The sequence below is a fragment of the Camponotus floridanus genome, unplaced genomic scaffold (assembly GCF_003227725.1).
Source record: "Camponotus floridanus strain SB8 unplaced genomic scaffold, Cflo_v7.5 scaffold333, whole genome shotgun sequence".
In the NCBI taxonomy this organism is placed as follows: Eukaryota; Metazoa; Arthropoda; class Insecta; order Hymenoptera; family Formicidae; genus Camponotus; species Camponotus floridanus.
Genome location: NW_020229474.1, coordinates 50,309 through 56,308, shown reverse-complemented (window position 1 = coordinate 56,308; position 6,000 = coordinate 50,309).

Here is a 6,000-nt window from a genome sequence, read left to right as displayed (position 1 = left end):
TGTGTTCTATCTCTGCTACTTTGTTTTTTTAGGGTTGATGTGCTTAGGGTTTATAGGTATAGGATTTATGGGTTTTGGCTTACTGGTTTAAGCTTTGTCGGTTTATGGGCTTTTGGTTTATTTTAGGTTTCATATCTATAAACATACCCGGCAGAATGCTAAACGTTTTGATATTTAATAGCGCGATTTAAAGTTCCTTAGATTTGCCTATATAAGTATATACATACATATATATATGTTTACTCATTCACACCCGCAGACATAGCTATGTTTATTCCTCATACGTTATAAAAACATCGTTGCCAACATCTCGCTTTCTTCTCTTCAACTTCTTATGACTTGTGACACGTTGTATTCCCGAAGCTCTTTTGAGAATACACGCCCGCTGACTTGACAAGGAGGCATTTGCTGACCAGCCGCATTCGATTATTCTCATTCCATTATATTATTCTGTATTACGATTCTTTCATAATCACTCATTTTTTGTGATTCGATCAAATAAGTTAGCACATTGCAATAATATTAAACCATTTTTTTTGTTCGTAAAGTTATGACTTTTCGAAATCGACTATCTTGTTATGTATGCAATGCTCTTAGAGCTCCAGCTCAGATGACAAGAATAGGTGGAGACAATGATGCTCATAAACGCGAAATAGCTATCTTTCGAAGAGAGCAAATGAATCACCCATTTTTGGAGGTAAATAATGATTCTCGAATCTGTCAGCCTTGCAACATTAACATATTAAATGAAATAAGAATTTTAGAAGAAAATCCTTCAAACATAAGATTTAATGTGCTGAGACGTGCATCAGGCCGATTATGTTGTCTTTGCAATAATGTTAATAATCTTCATACATTATCTTTACAATGTCGAGTAGATATTTTTGTAAAAGTTAACATTTTTATACCAGAATTTACAAGAGTATGTCTTCAACATTTAGGCGAAAATGGTTATTTTCCTAATGCTATCACTCAAGGTTTACTATTTTTGAATAGACCATTTGTCCTTAAAAGAGAAGAGTTAACGCACTTCTTGCAAGGACTTAGAACCTACACAAATAATAAAGTTAATGCTAGGTATACAGATGAAACTGACTTTTTAGATGTTGAATTCAAACAAATGACTTCCTTGACGAAAGCTCAGTTCAATGACCTTTATGGATATTGTGATCCTGTGCCAATGCAAAATGGCGTTAGGTATATTTCGAAAAGACATTTAATCACGTTTCTCTGTAAACTTCGACAAGGTATTTCAGATAAAATGTTGAAAGTCATTTTTCAATATTCCACTCGACAGTCCGCAAGCCTAGCTATAAGCTTAGTCAGAAAGTCGCTAAGAGCAAGGTTCATACCTGAAAATATTGGATTTGCTGCGGTTGACAGAAATACTTACATACAACGACATGTGACAAGTTTTGCTAATCATCTTTATAATCCAGAACCCGATGATCCTAAGGCAATAGTTGCGGTTGATGGTACCTACACTAAAGTTGAAAAAAGTTCCAACTTCCGTGTTCTTCGTCAAACGTACTGCAAACATAAAGGTTATCACCTATTGAAACCAGCCCTATTAGTTGCACCAAATGGTTACATTTTAGCCATACATGATCCATATTTCTCGGATGCCAGAAATAATGATGCAGCTATGCTTCTAAGAGAGTTTGATAACGATGTACAAGGCATGAGGGCATGGTTTCAACAGGATGACATCGTTTTAGTTGACCGCGGATATCGGATGCAACGGATTTTTTGGAAGGAATTGGTATTCGATACAAAATGCCAGCACTTTTGCAACAAGGTCAACGTCAGTTAACCACAGAAGAAGCAAATGAGTCACGATTAGTGACAAAATCAAGGTGGATTAATGAAGCCCGTAACGGCCACATGAAATCCATTTTCAAGTTTTTCGATCATACGGTTCCCTTTGCTCATATTATGAATCTTCGAGATTACTATCTAATTGCAGGTGCATTAATTAATAAATACCGTGAACGCATTTTGATGCGTGGAGCAGACGCTCAACTTGCACAATTGATATTGCAAAGAGCACAAACAATAAATGTTCTAAGAGCTCGAGTAGAAGTAGACAATCTCTTAAGAAGAGGCGGCGAATGGGTTCACCTGGATGAAAATCAGGCGCAAGATTTTCCACGTCTTGATTTGCAATATCTTCGTGATATTTGCCTTGGTGTATATCAAGTCAACCTAGCACCAGGTTACATTCAAGATAAACTAGAAAGAGAAAATAGCGACATATTCCAGTATGACCAAAATCGCGTGGAACGAAATCTAATAAGACTTAGGGTATTCTCTCGCTTCAAAAATGCAGGTAGACATCAGCTATGGATTTCTTTTAATGTTGACAATGACATAAATGATCCTCCCATAACTGGTTACTACTGTACTTGTAAATGTGGCTCAAGAACCGTTGGAACTTGCGCCCACGTAGCGAGCACCCTTTGGTTTTTAGGATATGCTCGGCACGAACAGCATGTCAAGTATCCTCCCACAGTTGTATTGCACCACATACTAGATGCTGCAAACAGACCTCTCCCTGAAAATGACAACGTCGAAATCATTTAATTAAGCACATAAGAAATCGCGCACGCGCGCGCGCTTGCGCGCACACACACACCTAATAGAAAAAAATTAATAATTAAGAAAACCTAAAAATCGGTCCTTTTTAGGGCTACATGATGCGCAAAATCTGATCGCGCAATCACTTCGTGGTGCACATCGGGTGACGCTAGTGCTGTCGGTGATCGCTGTCTGATAATACATCTGTTTTTAGTCGTTACATTACGGATTACTTTACGTCGTTACGTTAAAGATTTACCGAGGGGGTAATCACTCAGAAAATATGTGTACACCTGGACTTCTGACTTCAAAACTTCACCGGACTTCACCGGACTTCATGGACTTCATAGACTTTATCGAACTATGCCGGACTTCGCCGGATTTCGCTGGACTTTGCCGGACTTCATCGGACTTCATTGGACTTTATCGGATTTTATCGGACTTTGTCGGACTTTATCGGACTTTGTCTGACTTTACTGGACTTTATCGGACTTCGAGGAATTCAACGGACTTCTGACGGGTTGTACACCGGAATTCAAGAGTGGTTACCTCCTCGGGATTTACATAAGTATACATATATATATATATATATATATATATATATATAATTAATGAACAAGGAATCCCTAAGTTTTACTTGCTACTCCTGAAAGTGATGATTTAGCGACCTTTGACCTACCGTATCTCAAAAATTGGCCATTTTCAGATTTCGCACCCATGGGGATTTTTGTTCAGGAGGTCAAGGACTACAACATATTTCAGTTTCAGCCAATTTCACAGTGGTCCGAAACCTTATCATTTCGTGAGGGGTCCTTTATATAGTTTATACATTATGCACTCACAAAACCTATATACATGAATATATATGTACTCACAATTATATATGATGAAAAAAAAAAAAAAAAAACAAAAAATAATAAAATATAATAGTACACTAGTATAAAAGGCCTTATATTAGCCTTCAAAAACATACGTATATATATATATTCAATCAGATATTATAATCACATATTATAACCATTTATATAACCATTACTATTGTTATTCATAACATATATTTGTAGAAATATATTCGTAAATTTATACTATACAACCACATATATATATTGTAAAAGGAAAGAAATCATGAAACTGTAATTATTCAAAAGTATATAATATACTGAGTATTTACATCAAATCAAAATTGTTGATTATTTCAGATATCAACATGATACTCCTAACCTTAGCATTTTTCTTAAGCGAAACTGTCGCTTTAATCGGATTTGATTGCGGTGGACAACACCTAAACATAATAGCCGTTTCTCTACTTGATGTGGGAGAATGCGAGTTAAATATCAAAAAGCCTAATACAACTGAAACCCACATTCAACTCTTACAATTGTCAGATTATAGTCACACTGAAGTGATACAATGTAAGGTTGAAATTTCTCGAAACATATACCATTGTGGCATGCATTCACACATTTCTGCTGTTCACAACGGACGAGCTGACTATGTGCAAGAAGTTGGATACATGCAATGCCTCAGAATGTTTCAAGACGGAACACTTTCTCTCGGAGATAATAGTCTCATCACTGGCATAAAAGTCAATCAAACGACATACAGAAGCATAACCATTGCTGGACGCATACAAGTTGATGGTTATTGCAAGGGAACGCAATACAATGATCCATACGGAACATGGGACGACGTAGTCGTACAAGCCTCCGTCAGGATTTCTTTAAAATCATCATACGCTCCAATCCAATTAAATACTGGAAAAATCAAATTAAAATCTGGAACCACCTGTGATCTCATAGATGGCTTCTGCCTGGATGCTGACGATGGACACAGTTACTGGAAGTCCATACCAACCACTACCTGCAACTTTCACCAGTATGATGTATTATATGAAGGACCTGCAAATAAAATCACTAAAGATGTTTCCGAAACGGATTCCCCAGTCATCTATAGTCTGGTGACTCAAGATATTACATTCGCCTTCATGAAAACTACAGAGTTACCTTTGTGCGGGTACAATCTTCTTCGAACGGAACATCCGAAATTATTCATCTTGGAAGCGAAACCTGGAAATACATTCGCCAGCCGAGGAACAATTCCTGTTAACAACCTCGACATATTCACATATATGAATTCCAAATTCGTATATATTGAAAAACACGTCAAGCAACAAATGACTTCTCTATACAACAATGTTATATCGCAAAAGTGTGAACTAGAAAGACAGGTTATAATGAATGCACTATCTTTTGCAACCCTGCAACCTGACAAATTTGCATACAGACTAATGAAAGGACCAGGATACATGGCTGTTACCACTGGAGAAGCCGTGCAAATAATAAAATGTATACCTGTAGAAGTAAAAGTAAGAAGAACAGAGAAATGCTACACAGAACTTCCAATCACTGTACGAAACGAATCTTTCTTTCTCACACCAAAATCCAGAATCATCACTAAAGTTGGAATCGAACGCGAATGTAGTATTGAACTACCCACGCTATACAGAATCGAAGACACATGGGTGCAGATAACACCTGAAATTCAAGTCAGACAATTGGCGCCTGATCAGCTAAAACCAATGGCTGCATTGTCATGGAGATATCTAACTCCAGGACCACTCGCTGTAAGCGGCATATACTCTGATGCCGATTTGGAAAAATTACGGAACCATATTATGTTTCCCGCTGAGAAACCAGCTTTACTCAACGCCATAGCAAGAGGATTGACTGGACACTCTATGAACACCGAAGGAATATCTGTATATAATCTTCTCGATGAAAACTCTCTAAACAAAATTGTAGAGAGTACCGCCTCAAGAATCTGGCAAGGATTCATTAATTTCGGCTCAGCTACTGCCGGAATCGTGGGAATATTTATGATCATTCGATTAATTAAACTAGCTATTGATACAATCATTCATGGCTATGCTCTGCATACTGTATATGGATGCAGTTTCCATTTACTTGGAGCAATATGGAGCTCACTTGCCAGTCTGCTACTTCACTTGGCACGAGATCCCCAAAGACAACAAAATAAGTCCGAAGGATCACCTCCTAGCAGAGAACCTGCAAATCGACCAGCAACCACTGAGTCTACAGCACCACCAGAGATGATCGTACTACAACCTACTCCTGCACCAAGGATGATCAAACCATGCCCAGAAAAGGCCAACGAAAACGTAAATATGCCTGTTACTTATTCTCACCTAAGAGAACACATCAATAATCTAGAACAACACGTCTAACCTCTATAGACAAAATCCTCCGAAAACTATCGGATTTTGCTCTTTTAAGGGGGGAGTTGTTACGTCCCGCAACAAAAAAACACTTATGAATAAATTTTTTCTTTTATTTTCTATTTCTTTCCTTAATTATGTTATAAAGAAGATTAATCTTTACTATAAAAAGAGTCTAGTGAACGTAC